Here is a 20,321-nt window from a genome sequence, read left to right as displayed (position 1 = left end):
TCATAAAGCAAATGAGAGCTAATAAATCAATTTCAGTGAGATTCAGTAAATTTTTTTCAATGACATGTCAGGTTATAATATTCACTTTGTTGCCACAGGTACAACATCCACTCTGATACCACAACAGCTCAGATAGATACAAAAAACCTTTATCACTGTTTTTTCACTCTCTTCTTCAGTTATCTAGCTTCTACCTCTTTGACATCTGCAAGAAATTTCAAGATGAACTGTCACTAGGCATTATCTTCATAGTTTGTGTTTGGTTTTGTGATGAAAATATGACATACTCCAGCAAACAAATTTGGAATTCTGTCTCACTTGTTGCAGTAGTAACACTGCATCCATGAAATCTCCCTGCAGGGAATTTTTTAGAAAACTTCCACATCCACTCATTAAAAGTAACCAGACTAAATGAGACATCTGTTTAAGAATTGTAATGAGACACTTTGAGATACACTTTGAGATACATTTGATCTCCTACTTGATGTTCAACATTCTTGAAGAAATGTCTTGAATGTGTATAAGGAGTTCAATCTGTTCTAGTCTTGCAGTACATTGCTTAAAACGTAGTATCTTAAAACTGTATTCCGAAATTCTTGATAGTACTATGCCTAGGTCTTCACTGTTAAGTGGGGTCTTTTTTTCCTCTATAAGCAGTTAATTAGAAAAAAATGGTTTTATTCTTCCCAATGGAAAAAAAAATATTAATACAGAAGTGGAGCTGTCTATATTAAATGGCAAAACTAGTGCACAAATTTTAGTAAGTATATTCATCAAGAACTGGAAGACTCTTGAGGACAATCTATAAAGAAACCTTGCTAAAAATATATTCCTAGCTAAAAATATCTTCTTAGGAAAAAAATTACTGTGTTTGGGGGGGGGTTTAAACATATAAAACAAAATGGTAAGATGGAATTCAATAGTGAAAAGAGTCTGTGTGGCTTGGGGACAGTGAAATCTTACCTTCCTCTTTTGGCTCATGTGAAGAAGGTACAGAAAATGAAAAGAGGACAATACGGTGTCTACCACTAGACCCTTCTCCTAGTCACTCACCATAGCATTTACAACACTCACATTGGCTCCCTTAATCTTGTATGCTAGTCTATGTTTTTATACTGTAGCATTTACCTTTAAGACACTTAGCAATCTAGCACGGTCTAACTCCGTGAACATGAAAAAGCGCTTAATTATTTAGTTTCATTACAAACCTCATGAAAAAGAACACCAGGAAAGAAAATTCTTAAGAGTATTAACCATTTATAATTTAGCTTGTCAACTTGGCCTCAATATTTGACTGATTTGATACATCCCAATATACAATATATTTGATATATCATTGTCTTCTTCCACAAAACTGAATGTAGGGATCTGAATGTTTAGGATCTGACAAATCAGAAAGAATTCATTGGACTATAGCCTTTCACTGTCATATTTCACTTCCCAAATTCCTTTATATTTTAAATATGCATATATATATGTTTGGAAATATGAAATGCTCTTCCCTATTGTCACCATATGTATTGCTTCTACTAAAGCCTAAAAAATTATTGACTTTTAGTGGAAGAATCAAATTTTGTATATGTAACAGTTACTTGTTCTGTAAATATAATAACCGATTAAAAAACTTCAAAGCTTGTGCCTTCTAGTGTAAGTTGTATAATTACTTAGAACTCTTATGAAGATGGTAAGTTCTTTGTTGTTCTGTTAAGATCGTGCACATGAGTTGGAAAAACTTATGATACCGTGTAAGCTTACAGTCCTGATTCAAACATATTTTCAACTTAGCATAACCCAACTATCTTTCCTAGTTAGGGCTCCCAAGACACAGTGTTTAGCAAACTGTGGCCTGGTTTTGTCCCATCTAGACTGGTCTAGAATAATCTAATAATTTTCCATTCTCTGGCTTTAGCGACAGAACAAGGACCATACTTTTCAACAAGACTCTTTCACCTTCATTATAGAGTTAAAGTAAGGCAGGAATCACCTTTACGAGTAACTCACAACTGTCCAATTACTTTTTTAAAAAGTAATTCTAGTAATATAATGCAAAACTAAAATATATTAATGAATAAAAGGTTTTGTTCCTCTAATTTCATACCAAGATATATTTCGTGTCACATTTTAACAAGTGCAAAGATTATTGTCAGTCTAGAGAGAATTAATCAGAAAAGAAAGTGAAAAATTGTAACCATCAAGCATGGAATTTAATTATTACACTTTAAGAGAAACAGCAAATATCTGAAACTGGATTAAAATACTTTGTATTCTATATCAAACATTCATTTACACCTTACAAAATAAGCAACACAAGTATCTCTACTTTCTTCAAAACAATTTCTCAAAGACTATAAGGAAAGTGTGACATGTATTATGATGACATATGGTCAATTTCACACAAGTAAGAAAGGTTATGCTTTACACCAGTGCCTCAAGGAATGAAGACTACTAATACTGCTATTACCAAGCAATTTAAATCATAATATAATTATACAGACAGATGGATTGCAAAACCCTTCTAGTTTCTTTTCAGCATTTAAATTGGAAAGATAACCTGAGATAATTTAGTTATAAAATGCCTAAAAACTAATAGATGAAGCTGACAAAATCTGCAAACCAAGCTTACTGGAGACAGCTTAAGAAAATCAAAATACAGTATTTTATTCATGGCACATGGTAGCATTAACATAACTTTCGCAAAGTAATTAACACATTCAGAAAATCAGGAAAACAAAATGTAAGCATAAAGACACCACTTCAGCTTTGCAGCTTCTTATTTATTTACTACACATGTGCAAATTTTATTTTCAAACAGTGCAAGCTAATAAAACTGTTTTTCCTAGAACTTTATGCTTACTTTCTGTAATGTATAACACACACCTCCAGAGTGCTTGGAGACTACATTCTCGAAAATAACAATGGACCAGTGGGTTAGAGAACCCCTAAGCAAAAAAAAAGCCCAAAGCTTTAACTGTTCATGAATAGTATACAGGAATTTCATTAAAATCTGACCATCAAAGAGTTGTTCTAGAACGCCAACTAGAATATACTTAGATTCAATAACACTCAGAAGAAATAATTGCATAACCAGCATTCACCTTATTAATTCTTTCATTTTCTTTTTGTGATATTTCATTTACTATCTAGGTTTCTATTATATTTGTTTTGGTAAATATCTTCATTTTGCAAAATATTTGTTAGTAAGTCTAGCAAAAATGTTTTGACTTTTTTTGACTTGATATTTCTTAGGGAAGTCTGCGAGTGTGATTCCTCTGGCTATCTCCCTGGCTTTTGGTAGAGATCACTTTTTAATCTCTGCTGAATTTCAACTAATTTGAGAGAAAGAAATTGCAAACAGATAAGTTCCTTGAGCTTTTACAGTTCTGTGTTTGGTCTTTTGATGTTTATCTTTAATTGTACTGAAATATCCTTTTTTTTCTAGTTCAATCAAAACTACAGCCACAGTTCCATTAATTTAAGTATACTTAACTGTGAATAGTCAATAGTTATAAAAGCTATAAAAACTAATAGTTATAAAAATATCACTTAGTCAAAACATTATAACAAATATACTGCTAAAACAGGGGACATAAACCTCTCCATGGAGTTTACAGAACTATATTGAACACACAGGAATCTTGGGTTCCTAACCTAAGCTATACAAGGGTGCCTGTCAGATCATTTTACTGCACAGGTCAGTAGGCACCCATTTCTAACACTCTGCACAGTACAACAATATTACTTCAGTAAGCTTTATACCCTCAAACACCCCCCATACAGCTTATGTCAAGTAATACATATTCTCAGCAGCATGCTATAAAACATGATATTGATAGACTACAGTGCAATTGGATACGGTCAATATGTTCTTGAGAAGGCTAAGCAGTGTGGGCCACTTTTCCACCACTTTGCCTGAGGGCCATGAGTCACTATCTGTGCTGAAAATCTTAAGCAATGTACTTACAGCCAGAGACCAAGTCCTCTCTGCAACAAACTTCACAATATTGGTCCACAGCATGGCACCCGCTGAGAGTGCTGCAGTTTTCGTTTTGCTGTGATGTCAGGGAAAGAGCAAGGAATTGAAAGAAAATGGTATGCTCTTGACTCTCTGTGCCAACATGCGATCAGGATTACTCACCAGAAATACTCCAACATTCCTTAATATTGATATATCTGTAACTGCACCCAAATCATGTCTAAATCCATAAGAAGTAAATGGTGAGTTTGTGCTATTCTTCAAGGAGAAGCATACTATGCCTGTGTGTGTAAATGCAAACATGGAAATGAACTTTAGATATAGCTCGTGAACCGATTACCTTAGGACTGTCACAACATGCAGAAAAGTTGATTTGTGTTGTTGATCTACAGATAAATGACTGTCTAGAACTGCAGCGGAAATGAACCCCAGCATTGTCTCCATGGAAACATACTTGCAGGAATAAAATAAACAGGAAAATCTGTATTGAATGTGTTGCAAAAACTACTCACAACCCTTATGGGAAAGAAAAAAGGAAGAATCACATCAGCTTAAAAAAAGAATCTTGTGATGTGACATGATATGATATGATACAGTAAGATATACAAGTCACCATGCCTGCAAAAGAACATGACTGTATTATTGGATCTTGACAATAATTCAATATTGGGAAAAAACAAAGCATTCACCTAGTATTCACGTACCATAAAACTTGTTCTTTAACTCAGTGGGAATATTCCCTGATACCAAGAAATCAACAAAGTTATGCCTCCATTTTGTAATCGGTAAACACACAATGACAAGAGTTGTAGGTTCAGAAAGTCACAGGCTTTATCTGAAGAACTTAAAAGCTGTATTAGAAATTATTTCTTACACAAAACCTGATAGTATATGTACTCATTTATGCCTCTATTTCTAAACAAACATAGGTAGGAATCTACATAAATAGGTGACGAAGTTCTTAACCCATGACATGTTTGCATACTTAGAGTCAACAAAAGCATGACAGAAAAGTCAAAAGATTTAGAAATAATTGAATCACAGTACTAAAATTTTCAGACTTAAAGGAAAATATAATGAATTCGCTACTTTTCCTAATGCTACTGTTTGACATTGCCTTGGAGTGCCTGACAACTGAAGCAATATACAATTAATATCTGAAACATACATTTAATTTTAAAAAACAGAGGTTTTTTTCCTTTCTTTCTTACACAGTCTTAACTGAGACAACTTGGGTTTATCGTATGTTGCAGGCATCATTAATAACAATACCCACAGCTCAGCTTCATCAGTATTTTCCAAAATGAAATGTGCAAGTTTTTCAACACTGTCTATAACTAAAACCAGGAAAGAACTTTCACAGCTACTGCTTCTTCTGTACTGTGCAGTTGCCACAGAGTGTTCACTCTGACAAGAAAGAAAGACCATATCCAAGTTTCATCTTCATAATAGTAAGGGGACTGAGGAATACTGTCTGACTATAACAGACAAAACACTGACAGACAGAATGAACATGTATAAAGAATAAAACCAGGGACATTCAGGATAGCAGGAGGTGAGCATGACTGAAACTGGGCAAAGACCAGCTTGGAAAAACTGAATGAAAACAGGTAAGTTAAGGAAAGTTGTCTGAAACTGAGAAAGTATAACGGAAAATGTCACTACAAACTCTTTTGAGAAAGACTGCTGTATGAATTTCTGTGTTCCAAGCACCCTTCCCTTGTATCTTAATACTCTGCTCTTTCCTTCAGGCTGTGCACAAAATACTCAGAGGTCCTCCATATCTCCTTGTTACCCCAGAATCTGTCAGTTATTGCTCAGGACTCATATCTCTCTATCCTCTGAGCCTTCAGTTTCGCATGCACACAAATAAATTGCCTCAAAGGTATCTAGCATATTTACCATGCATCCACAGTGGCATTTTAATTTTGATCAGGAGTGTGTTTTTGAAGCTCATCTCCTGATCACAGCCATTTCTTACACTTTGGTTTCCTTTACAGAAAAGTCTTGGCACATGTAAATCCTTTAGGATGAAATCAAACCAGAAAGTGTGCTCGAGAAGAGCACTAAATGCATTCCAAGTGCTACCAGGTATTCAGCCCAAGCTGGTCCGAAGTAACACTGGATTGCAGGTGGTGTGGATATCAGATCCAGATGTCTGGCCAATCTTTCTACGCAGTCATTAACTTTTTGAAACCTAATGGGATACAATTTTAAGACTTCTGTTTCACTGTGACGTGGTTGAATAAGTTCAAAAATTAGTAGACAGAATAGGAAAATGTTTGTTAAACCCTGCTTCCTTAAAAGCCAGGCTAAAAAATTCTGGGGTTACATATTTTTTGAAGGGTTATAACAACAGATAAGTTCAGCCTTTTTGATATAACTCAAAGCCCATGAGCTCAGGCTACACCTTTCCCTCCTGTTCATGGTTGCTGTTCTGCTCAGCTGTAAATTGAGGATGGTCATCAAGACTAGGTAATCAAGTGCAACTGGTTATGATGTCAGTTACTTCATTGTCATAAGGTATTTATTCAGCATAAAAGCCTGATCAATCACCTTGGCTTGGATGGAATTTTGACCTTGAAATATGTCTGAAAGGACTGCAGCAAGATTAGAATTTTAAGTAGTCTCTGAAGCATCTAAATACTTGAGCCACCATGATAAAGAGGTAATGAAAAGCCTGAATAATAGAACCATAAATAACACCTGATTCATAGACTAAATTTAAATGAATTGTTATGAGAAAATTAAATTGCCTTGATAGCTTTAAAATAGATTTGGAAATGAATTATTAGCCAAACTTCTTTTAAATTCAAATGCATTTCCTATATATATTAGCAAGAGTGTAAAACCAAGAGAGCCAGTAAGTCTTTCAATAGCATATGTGTGACTTAGAAGCCTGATATGACTAATTATACTTAGAAAATTAATACTTGGTCTTTAATTATTTGAGCACAAACCCCAGCATTTTAATATGAGCAAAACCATCTTAAATATGTAAAAAAGCCAAGACAGTATTTGTAACAAAATTGAGAGCAATTCAGTATTAAAGACAGATACAGCTTTCCCATGTTCTTTGTTACCAGAAAATTCTTTATGAAATTTGGCAGTATATTCTAGAATACACAGCATTGTACAATGCAAAGGGAAGATCAGAAGACTCAATATATATAAATACCTGAAGGGAAGGTATAAAGAGGACAGAGCAAGGCTCTTTTCAGTGGTGCTCAGTGACAGGACAAGAGGCAATGGGCACAAACTGAAACACACGAGGTTCCCTCTGAAGACCAGGAAACACTTCTACATTCGGAGGGTGATTGAGCAGTGGCACAGGCTGCCAAGAGAGGTTACGGAGTCTCCATCCTTGGAGATGATATTCAAAACCCATCTGGACACAGCCCTGGGCCAATGGGTCTAGGGAGCTCTGCTTGAGCAGGGGGGTTAGACCAGAAGACCTCCAGAGGTCCCTTCCAAACTCAACCATTCTGTGATTCTGTGACTCAGCAAGGGAATTATTTCTAATTGAGAAAGACGATACCTTAATGTATCATACTTCTATGTGACTAAAGCAAGTATTTGGCTAGAACTTGGTATTTAGAAAAAAACATAGAATTACACAAGGAGATATGTTGGTTAATTACTTTACTCAGCCCAACTAAAAATACCCTAGAATACTACTAAAATATTGTGAGACATACCAAACTCCAGAAACTTAAGACCAAGTATAAATATCCACTGATATTTCAAATAGATTGGTTCACATTAATACTTGAGGATGATGGATACTGTCATGGTTTAGTCCCAGCCGGCAACTAAACACCACGCAGCCGCTCGCTCACTCCCCCTATCCCGATGGGATGGGGGAGAGAATCGGAGGAGTAAGAGTGAGAAACACTCCTGGGTTGAGATAAGAACAGTTTAATAATTGAAATAAAGTAAAATAGTAATGCTAATAGTAACAATATAATAATAATAATAATATACAAAGCAAGTGATGCACAATGCAATTGCTCACCACCCGCCGACCGATACCTAGACAGTTCCCGAGCAGCGATCGCTGCTCCCCGGCCAACCCCCCCCAGTTTCTATACTGAGCATGACGTCATATGGCATGGAATAGCCCTTTGGACAGTTTGGATCAACTATTCTGGCTGTGCCCCCTCCCAGTTTCTTGTGCACCTGGCAGAGCATGGGAAGCTGAAAAGTCCTTGACTAGCATAAGCAGTACTTAGCAACAACTAAAACATCAGCGTGTTATCAACATTCTTCTCCTACTAAATCCAAAACACAGCACTGTGCCTGCTACTAGGAAGAAAATTAACTCTATCCCAGCCAAAACCAGGACAGATACATATCTTAAAAGTTTCTGGCAACAGGTTATTATCCAGCTGGGCTTTGAATTACCTCATTATTATTATTTGCTGTTTATCCTTGGAGCTAGAGGGTTTGTCTATTCTTTAAAATTACTCTTAAATCAGAACCTCATTAGTCATCATAAAATACAGTGTAGCTCTGGTAAAACAAAAGGCAAAAGGAATTCTTGACTGAATTGGTATTACTACAGGCAAAAATCTGAACGATTAAGCAAATTTCAGGTTCGCTTTATATGTAAATCAACTTTTTAAAAATATAATCTGTATTTGTAACAGTACAGGATTATAAAGCTGTACATGTACAGAACTTATATATGCTATAATCTGTAAACTGTCTCAGGATCTTTCTACCTCCTTTTATGTTTTGCACTTTTTTTCTGGCATTTATGATTGTGTCCTGGATATTTCTGAATTAGTATTAAGACATTTGAATGTACTAGAAAACTATTCTTTTTGTGGAAACATTAAATATGCAATAATAACAACAACATTTTTATTTCCATATTGTCTAAGTAACAGTTGGTTTAATATCCTGCAATGTTCACCATGCAGCATTGTTATCCTACCAAAGTACAGAATACACACATTTAGTGTACCCATAATATTTTCTCTTCCAAACCGCAGTTCATTAAAATTTTGCACAGTATTATCTCTGAATAACTTTCATGGCACTACAGTAAAAGTGCACTGTGAACCCTTCTATTCTATAATTATTTCAGGTAACTAAATAGCATGTGTACTTATATATACTCCATACGTAGTATTGAGACATCTCAGCTACCTTTAAACTTGAATACAGTGAGCAGTATAGTTTGTGGCACAAAGAAATAATCAGGGTAATTTACTCTCCTGACGCTACAATTCATGCCCAACTGAAGAAACTCTCTCAAAATAGCACTGCAGTGGTGGATATTTTTGCTGGCCTCTCTGTATTTCTTGAATTTCATCCAGATATCTTCTGGATATAGCTCACTGGGCTAACTAAGGGTACATTAGAAACACATTCTCTGACTGACAAAGTAGGGATTGAATTGCAGTCTGAATCTCAAGAGGGGTGGTGTTGCCTAAACAGTCGAAGAGTAACTGCTATATGCTGAATATGAAATGCTACCCTGCCTCTAAACATCAGGGGGAGTGTACATTCTTCCTGAGAGTGAGCAGGAAAGCTCTACTGCTACACGGTCAGTGGGAGTGGTGACTATTCAGGTCTCATAACTCTTAGTCATACTATAAGAAACATTGCAAACTGCCATGCTCACAGGCAAATACTGCTGGCAGCAGGTGTATAACCAGAACCTGAAGACTGTCAGCAAACTTCTCTCAGCCTACAGAAGATGCAACGAAATTTTTACAGCATACGGGCCCAAAAGCGTGACTCTCAGTATAGATACTAGAACATGTGAAGGAACTCATTAGCAAAAAAAGAGCTAAGCATTAACACAAAAGACATTAATCCTCCTCTTTTTTTTTTTTTAATGGGAAGTGCACCAATATTTTTAAAGAAGTTTAAGTGTAAAGGGAAGGTATTCCCTACAACAGCTGTAAGTCACTGAGACAGATGTGGGGACATTTTGGAATACTAAGAAAAGTAAATATTGGAAAACTTACATAACTGGAAATACAAATCAAAAATTTAATACATCTAACTGTATTTGAATATATAGATCAATGTATCTATATATCAGTATATAAGGTATAGTATAGATGACACTCTGAGGAAAACAACTTGCAATTTTTACGTGCTTAAAGGATTCAAATTCTATACATAGTTCTTTTACTCACACCATAACTGTTCTGTGCAAGTGGGCCATGTCAAGCAGAAGATAATTTTTCAATTACTAAGAAAACTTACTAGGATAAAGAAACTTCCATAATTATGCTGATATCAGTCTACTATTAAATTATCACATTCATTTGTAAGATGGTTCAGTTAAAGAAAAAAAATACATATTTTATTTGATAGTCAATAACTGTTGAGTCAACCCTGCAACAGAACTGTTGCTTTCCACAGTGACATATTTTCACTGAAAACTACAAGTCATGATGAAATATGACAAAATAAAAATTAAAAAAAAGTTAAATATGACAATGTGCTGAAGTACACCAAATACATACATATTAGCTTCTAGCCCAGAACTTATTACAGTTTTTTATTCCCGTTTCTCTTGGAAGCAGATTTCTTTTCTTTAACAGTTAAGCACATTAGTGTGATCAGAAGGGTGTTTTTTTCAAGATATGAGTACAATATTTGGTTTTGTTTGGTTTTTTTAAAATCCTTCCATACTTGAAATACTGATAGTTACTGAAAGAAGAAAAATGAAATTGATATCTAACACATCAATGTGTGTGAATATTGTGTGAGCAGAATGCAGAAATAACCCTAGAAGCACTGAGAAGAACCAGACATTTTCTCTTAATGAATATGAACCTTGTACCTCTCATGTAAGGGCTGATGGTCAACAACAGGAATTGCACTTCTCACTCTTTAAGCTTCCACATTACAACAATTATTATTCCATTTAGATTCCAAATGGATTAACATCTGGTTCTATCTCAGCCAGATGTGCTACTTATTCAATAGCATGATGATGCAGCATTAGTTTACATTAGCTTATATTTAGCTATATTTTATTTTGAATTGCAAAATCATAGTGGTGGAAGCCACAAAGCTGCATTATCCCACTAAAATACACATAAAAACTGTATTTACACTAAAACTTACAGTTGTAAAAGACAAAACATATACACAACTTCTTTAGAGACAAGATGAGAGTTAGACCCCTCTGATCAAGCAAGAGAGGTAAAGTGAAGATGAATGTAGGCCAGCCACCATATCTGAAAGATCTTTCGCCAGCTAATCTCCTAATTAGTTACATACAGTCAGGTCAACTATGGTTCTGCTTTTTAAGGAACAGTGTCTAGACTTTAAAATTGTAATTCTAATCCTGCCTGTGAAAAACAGGCAGCCACATCCAATTATACAAATTGCATATGCACATAGAAATCGTATGAAATAATTATGTGCTTTCCATGATTAAAATGGCATAAACAGAACAGTAGGACCAGTTTTAAGGTGTTAAGATTCTGCTCTTTTGCCTCTCATTTAATTAACCCCAAATAGCATAAATAAAAGTAGTTATTAACATCTCATTTTATTTCTCTTCTCAGAGCTATCAGCTTGTAAATAAGCATAACCAAACTTTACTTAGGATATGAGAGAAATACATAATAAGTTCAAAACAAGATTCCCTTTTTTTCATCTTAAAGATCAAAAGAATGACGTATTTTGATCTAACACAGTATCGAAGACTGGGTCATCTCACATGAAAATGACACGATCTCTTAGAAAAAAGGTGCTGCAGTATATTTCTTTGATTATTCAAATATCAAACATGCTCTCCTAGAAACTCCTTCAAAAATAGAATAACAGCACTGCACCTAAACTGTCATAATTTAATACGAAGTGATGAGCGAGTGATAGATAATGAAGAACAGCCTAGAGATGCAATTGCTTCTCATTAAATCTGCATTTCCTCCTCAGGCACGCTTTGAGAAGACCACAAGACTCCATTGTGCTGGAAGAAGTTCCCTAAAGAGTTAGTTACCTAATCTTTACACACACATGGAGATACGTGATGCGTTTCAACTAGAAAATGAAGCCTGAGCAATCAGGCAACAGGAGCTCCCTTTAGAAGGTGGGCAGGGTTTAAAGAGGTCTGCTGAATTTTTCAGGGAGGGTAATGCACTTTATTTTGTTGCCCCTTATTTGCTGTATTGGGAGCCATCATGGATGAGCCCCAGAACTTGACTCACACATACCGTGCCATAGGAAATAAAATATCAGGAAATAAAATATTGCAGGGAAGTCTATAAATATTACTGCTGTTATCTTTTCCTGCAGGCGGTAGGTAATGCCCACTTCAGTATACTCATCATACAGGTCCAAAATTATCATGATGATCCTAATTTTGAAATTAGAAATGTGTGGATTTTTTGTAATGAAATGGCAGTAGCTAAGACTGATTTTAACTCCTCCCTCTTCCAACTACTTCTTGTTCTACCAAACTAACTTGCATCATCACTGCAATGACTAATATCCTAAACATAAATATTTTAATGCATGTTGCTTGCAAAAATACAAAAATCCATAATTTTCAGTATAGTATATATGTTTGCCAGGGAAGTACTTGAAAAGGACAAACTTCTTGGCCTATACCAAGCATTTAATTTGTTTTTCCTGCTGAATTCTTGACATACTTCTAATTCTGTCCAAAAAGTAGACTCCGTGGTTCAATCCTGACAGATTAGAAAGCACAATATACTGCAGCCCACTGGGTCATCAAGGTTAGTGTCACAGAAAAATTTTATTTTGTTAATACTGCTAATCTGATTCATTTAGTCCCTCTCTCCCGAAGTATCTAAAATCTTCTTCCAAGTAACAAAATATTTGTTTGCAAAATTTAAAGCAAGGCATTTAGATTTTTTTAAAATCTTCTTTCAAAGAAAATTTAATTTTAGAAAGAAAATAGCAAAGAAATACTTGAAGAGCTCAAAAATGAAAATGAACTTGAACTTTCAGCTCATGAAAAAGTCAAAATGTATATCTGGTCAACACAACTTGATTTTACTCTTATGATCAGCAAGTAAACAAAAAACAGTAGGTCAACCACTACCATTATCATGCCTTTGGTTTTTTATACTAAAATATCCTACCTGGTGATTAATTTTTAAAACCTTGATTCCACACACACTGTTTTTTTTTTAATTATACAATTTTTATTTTACAATTGTTGTATTATATGAACACATTTTGGAACGGAGTTCATTTATAAATAAGTCAAAAAGGAATCACTGTAAATGGCTGATAACCACCTTTTGCCCTGAAATTTTTTAAGGGTTACAACCACAGAGACTGGATTTTAAGATTTGTTCCGCTAACATTCTGTACAGAATAGTTCTGAGTGTGGATGAGGTTGCGTTTGACTTATTTTGACAGAATATAAGGAAGAAAAAAGTGTGAAATCTCTCAAATACGTTAGAAGAGTAGAAATACATTATATGTAAATTAAAATTACATAAAGCCTTTCCAATCTCCTACTTTCAAAAGTTGCCAGATTAATAATTAATGCCGACAACTGAATAAATAAAAACATTTGTTATTATAAACACCAATTAAATTTCAAAGGGAAAGAAACGATTGAAAATTTCAAATTTTTGAGTAAGTGGTGTTTGAATATAATTGATAAACCACCAAAATAACTGCTGCCAGTACTATCTAACCACCTGCTTATCCCTTATAAACATTCTAATGCTATTACCTTTTAGTTTACTGACATTTCCAAATCATTGATTAGGACAAAAATTGCTATCCTGTTCCTAAGAAGTCTAATAGGACCTAAAATACTTGTTATTTTTGATTTGGCTAATATAATATGTGTAATAATAGGTATTGTACAAAGTAAATTTCACTACAGCAGCATTTATTCCCTAATAAAATGCAAATGCTTGATCCATCTATATTAAATTCAACCGTTTTTATAGTCAGAAAGTACCACTTAGTTGCAAAAATCTAAAACTTAATGGTTCTACACTTGCCTGAAAAGACTGTGAAAATGAACCGTAGAAAATAGGTCTGGAGAGAATCTTGGTAATTAATTTGGTCCATTCTCCTGCCCAGACAATCATCAAGCAGGAAAGAAAGCTATGTACTACATCCCAGTAGGGCAGAAGTATTTTGCACTGCCAACTGCAGTGAATTTTTTATATTTAAATAAATTTGTTGACTGTTCACAGATTCCACATTTGTTTGAAGTTTGCTGTTACAATTTGAAATATGTAGAATTTAGATGCATTTTAATAATTTCATGGTTGAGACGTTTAAATCCTACAAAACTATTGAAAATATCACAAATTCAAAGTGCAGGAGAAAGAGAGGAGAAAAGGAGTAGTTTTGAAGAACTAAGAAACCACTGTCTATAAATAGTTAATTTTGTCAGGGACTTCACCAAGACCAGTTTTTCAAGTGTAATGATCAAGGGAAAGCAATAAGAGTGACATAGATCTGACTCTTAAAACACACCATTGTAAATCAACAGAATTTACAAAAACTTTATGGGTGCGCTAAGGCAATTTTAGCAAGAAGTTGTAGTAGTATCTCTCATAATGAGCCAGTATGTGATATATGCTGTATAGCTCTGTTATTCGATTATTGCTCAAGAGAACAGTCCTACTGAATTCTAAGAAACTGTATTATATATACCATATTATATAAACAGGTACATATAAATCAGTGTGATTTACACTTTCAGATGAACAGGTCCTAATGAAATCAATTGGATTTTAAATAGGTGTAGTAAAAAATGCAGTAAAATACAAACAAAACATAAGGAATACAAGAAAAAGTCTGATTCCACCAATTACGGCATTATTAGCTGGAGATGTAATTATTTTTTGTATTCATGCCTTGTTTACCTTCTAAATGAAAAATGTAACAAATAGTGTCTATATGTATGTGTTTATATACATACTGTTTTGTCTCAGTGTGTGTATACATATATATGTGGGTGCATGTGTTTATCCTTGCTGAGATCATCAGAAAGTAATATGAAAATATTTATCCTTCAGTAAGACATACAGGACTATGCAATAAAAGTACTTAGCTTGTTTATTAAATACCTTAGTGTTAACATAAGATGACAGTTCCTATCTTGCTACTAACAACCGAAAAAAATTGCTTGAGAAGAGATACAGTGTCAGAGATATCAAAGTAGTTTATACAAAACAGCTATATTCCAAAACAAAATCACAAATATTCATAGGCTCCATGTCCCTACATGATTGCGGGACTGAAGCTAAGTCTGTCATGAAGATGACAGGCACATACGGAGGAAAAAAAAACCAACCAGTTTTTTTCTTTAATGTGTGTTTCTGAATAATTAACTTTCAACATTTTGAATTTTATCTTCAAGAAATCAAAAAAAATACAGAAGCTTGTGGGGTTAAATTATTCCTGGTTTTGTTTGTTGTGTTAGCAGTAATATAACTCACTACCTCAAGATTTTCTTGAATGATTGTGTTGTTTCCTACTCACAAAGAAGTCTCAACATGGAGAATTTAATTTTAAATCTATACAGACACACATACATGCATATATACAATGCGACATTCATGTTTATATTAGTGTTTAACCTAGAGCATGTTAAAAAACACAGCCTTCTCAACCTTAACATCTGCAAAATTCCATTGTCCTAACAGCTTCTGTATGTTTGTTTACTCTATACATTTCTATGATCTTGCCTCTTTTAAACAAAATGTTTCCAACTCAGCTAAAAAATAGCTTCATTCTTAAAATTGATTATGAAAATATTAGTCATATTAACTGCCTTTTCCCCTCCTCTCTTGAAGATTTTTAATGGTGTAAAGTCTTTACTGGAACCCAGGTGACAGATATCATTGGAGCTGTCATACACTTTTATTATACTGAATTCTTCATTAGAATCTTTATATAGCAGACTGTCAATAGTATTAATTTCTGACAGATACTTCTACCAACCACCTAATCCAAGATGTCTTCGGCCATACAGTAGAAATCTTTATTTTCTACTAGTTTTCCTATAAGCAAGTATATTTAGAAGGAAAAGAAAGTTTAAGAAAGCAAGCTCTACAAATGAACTTGTGAAATCAAAAAAGTAATAATGCTTATAACCAGTCTGTAAGAAAACCAGAGAAGAGACTAAGGAACCTTTGTCATAGCTAGAAATAATCAGCTAAGTTTCTAGTCAGCAGATCTGAGCAGCCTGTTCAAATACTTATATATTATCAGCTCAGCAATAAAAATATGACACAGCAGTGATCTGATAAAGATACAGAATTACCTTGATGGAGAGAAATGTTATCTAGGATTGTTGTCATCCTTGGAAGACCACCACCACACTGGTAAGTTGTTTTTCAAGAACTTAAAAGAATGAGGCGGAGTTCAGGAGATTAAAAGGAAATTAGATTCTTTCTGTCTTTTTTTTTTTTTTTTTTAGTTACTTATGATGCTGATTGTGTTTTTCATTCTGTTTTGTTTTGCTTTTCACAGCAGAGGGAAAAGAATCTATCAATTCTATCCTCAGTAGGATACAATCCAGAAAGAATCAGAAATGAACCTTCAATTTTAAAGCAATGGCAAACCTAGGAAAGTTATGTCAGAGCTTTTTCATTCCCAGGTTTTTATCTTCACTTTCAAAAATGGATAGATACCAATATTAGAGATATATTACATGGACACTAACTAATAGTATAATTAATATTTAGTTAGTGTTTATATTTCATTAAAAAATTAAGTTTTATACATACAGTAGAAAAAGACAGGATTTAGGAAAACTTCAACTACCCTCTCCTTTCCAGAAAAAAGTGCAACCTCATGGTTACTCTTGAGGAAAATGTAGAATCAAATCCTCTCAGACATAAGAGAGAAGTGGAGCCTGTTTTCTTCAGTCGATTACTATAGAAATAAATCATGGTATCAGGGACATCAGGTAAAATACCCACTCCAGAATCTTGTGAATCTAAAACTACTTTTCTTAAAAGAATTTGTGCAAACTCTTTCATGTTGCAACAAATAGAAAAAGGCTAATTTTATTCACTTCAGGAATAAAATGGTTATATTTTTCATTTTAATCTAAGCTATTTTTTCTGTCCTTCTTGTCTACCTCTCAAATTAATTTCAAAAGCCTAAAAGACTATGTATTCAGTCAACCTAGCTTTGTCTGGTGCAGTAGATAAGAGAGGAAAAATGTGAGTTATTCTAGGCTACTACGCAAGCACTTACGCTGCAAGGGGACTATTACAGGTTTATCACTCAAATATAAGAATAAAATGCAATTGTGAAGAGAAAAGCTTTATTAAAGTTTTGGCAGAGAAAGTTCACCAGAAAGTGGATGTAGGTAATGAAACTCAGTTACTAATGATGTGTACATACCAATCTACGAAAGCAGATGTATATACAGATACACGTAGAAGGACATAAAATGTATACATCTATATATTTAATTATATTTGAAGACATTTTTAGAAAAATAATATTTATGTTCTTTTTACTACTATTGCTACCAAATGATGCATCTCATCTGGATTTACTAGACTTTAAATAGATACTCTCTAGTACAGTATTCCTACACCATTTTTTTTCATCTTTTCATTTTCTAATTTCCATCCCTTTCAGGTGGAAATTGCTTCAGTAAAACAGATAATTGCTTCTGCTTAGCAATGTCAAACAGTTTGCCTCAGGTTATGGCAGTCTCTAAAATTAAGATGGAAAAAAAAGTTCTCTCATTATCTTTCTCCCTTTCAAGCATCCTTTCATCTCATCCTCTTCAATGGTGTCCAAAGTCATATTTTCCCCATTGTTTATCCTTTTCTACTGTTTTCTTGCATTAGTTACACTTTTAGTTCTTGTCTTCCTCACAATCCTTCACCTTCAGCCTCAGTTTTGAATGTCAAAATTTTACAATGGCTGAAAAGGAAACCTAGAATATGTTGCAATCCAACTGCTCAGTCCACAGCATTTTCAATACCAGTCATGAATCTTTTTGTCTTTCTATTGTCTCTTCACAAAAAGCCACTATGGTAAATATTCTTCTATATCTCAAAATGGAAAAACAAAGGACTGTTGGACTGTTTTGAGACTACTATATACTGTATTCTTGAAATCTCAGAGAGTGATGAGATAAAACTACCACTCAATTCCATATCCATATATTCCATAGTCTTGCCTTAACTTTCATCTCTTGGCAATGAAGTTCTAAAACTGTGTCCTGCTTATTAAAAAGACAAAGCACAGACTGATAAATGGGAGAGAATGACAACTTACAGTGGCTCCTGCTGCTGGGCCATCAAATTTTGAAAGCATCGGTGAAGCAATCAATCCTTAAGAGTCTCCTTTCATTGTTACTGTAGAATTATGCTTGTATGTTGGAAGGACTGAAGAACAGTTTTCAGCTTTCTGTTCAAGGAGAGCTCTCTTCTAGGCTGATGTGTAAAGTTTAGGCCCCCTTCAGCTGGACAGAACTGCATGACTGGGATCTTTTGCTGAATATGTATGATTTTTCTTCTAGTTTGATCTAAAAACTAGATTATAAAACCCAAACACAGGCACTATATATGAGCAGATCCATACACAGATCCGTATTTTGGGACTGCAGTAATATTTAATACGAACAATTAAAATTATACAATACTACTGTTTAACAGCTTCCCTAAATACATGCTTTCCCTCTCCTCATCCTTTTTCCCAGATAAGCACTATTGTTTATTTTGACACCACTTGTGACGATGAAGTTTTTGGTTCAGACAGAATGCCCTTAATACAAGCAAAATTCTAAATGTTTTCTTGTAAAAGCTGAAGAGAGGCCAAGCCTCCTGGAATGGGCTCATAAGACCTTTTTCATTCTATGTTTGACAAATCCACAAGCATTTTGCTTATAGCAGCTCAGTAAACCCAAAATATTATTTGTGTAAAAATATTGCCACTAGAATAAATCACAAATATTGCCACCAGAATAAAACACAAATTACAACTGCTTTAACTATTTGATTAGTTGAAATAGGCATTAATGAAACATTATTATATCATAGTTTTAGATTTTAATTTTGTACTCTCTTGGCACATTTACACAGCAGAACTCAGCTCATACAACTGTCATTCAATATCATTTAAACATATTATTCAGCTCTTAAAAAAAAAATAGCTGAAATAGTTGGATGAACATCACAGCACTTGCTTATTACATTCTTCAAAGGGATTTCTTTAAGTAAAAGAGAAACAAAATCCAAGAGATTTCATTTTTTTTGCAATTAATAAAGTCATAAATACAGATAAATATAACTGACAAAGGCATTAGATTTGGAATTATAATTCTAGCTATTTGTAGATTACCAGTCAGATTTAACCGATGTATAAGAAATAATGTTGATGACATCTACCTAATGTTAAGCTTAGTTAATAATTACTCAAGTACTCTAGTACAACTGAGAAGTAAGTTGATTTTAAAATGCAATGACAGTGCAGTAAAACTCTCAACCTACCATATACATGTATTTTCATTTTAATTTTCTTTAGTATGTTTTTTCCTTGGTGATTTGACTTCCAATATTTGAAAAATATGCATCATTCTTCAGCAATTTACATAGATGTCATTTTATTAAGTTTATTATTTAAACTAAACGGAGGTAATGAGGCAATGAAACATTTATGTTTCAGTATGCTTTCTGATTCACCAAAAAAGTTTGATGAGTCATTTCAAAGCAATTTTTTCAAAGTACTGGAAGCAATTACATTATATTGTAAATTATTAACCTGTAGTTGTTTTCCTAAAAATAAAAAAGTATTAAATATTTATTTATATAGCATATATTTAGTCTATATTTACAGGCATGCATACACTGTTTATACTTAGTGTATATTTAGGCACTATATTTATATAGTCTATACAGTCCATAACTATGTATGTGTACAATGCGTATACCTAGAACTCATGAATAACTTACAACCATTGACTCATCAAATAAATGTAGTCACTAGAAACACCAGTAAAAGACTTGTTTCTAGTGATTTACACAGCATCATATAGGAACATAGAGGATCATATAGGACCAACCTCAGAAGGACATACAGAATTTAATTTCAGATGCAGTAATCTCTGATCTTTGTTACTGTGTTTGGCATCGTGGAAGCTCAAATGGTTGAATGAAAAAGGCTGGTTTGGTTCTTACATTTTGGGGTATAAGAATGTTCAAAGCAGACATAATTTTAGGAGGTTGCTATAGAACACCTGTTCTGGTTTTTTTTTTTTTTTTTTTTTTAAGGTATAGAACATGTGCTGATTTTTTTTTTTTAAAGGTATAGCACATGGCCCAATTTTCTTGATCTGTCATGGAACGGTAGATGTTAGATGTTTTCACTTTCTTCAAAACATTTCAGGGGTCTGATC

Source organism: Pelecanus crispus, chromosome 4, assembly GCF_030463565.1.
Source record: "Pelecanus crispus isolate bPelCri1 chromosome 4, bPelCri1.pri, whole genome shotgun sequence".
Lineage (NCBI taxonomy): Eukaryota > Metazoa > Chordata > Aves > Pelecaniformes > Pelecanidae > Pelecanus > Pelecanus crispus.
The sequence above is the reverse complement of the archived record's forward strand: the minus strand, read 5'-3'. Positions refer to the sequence as shown.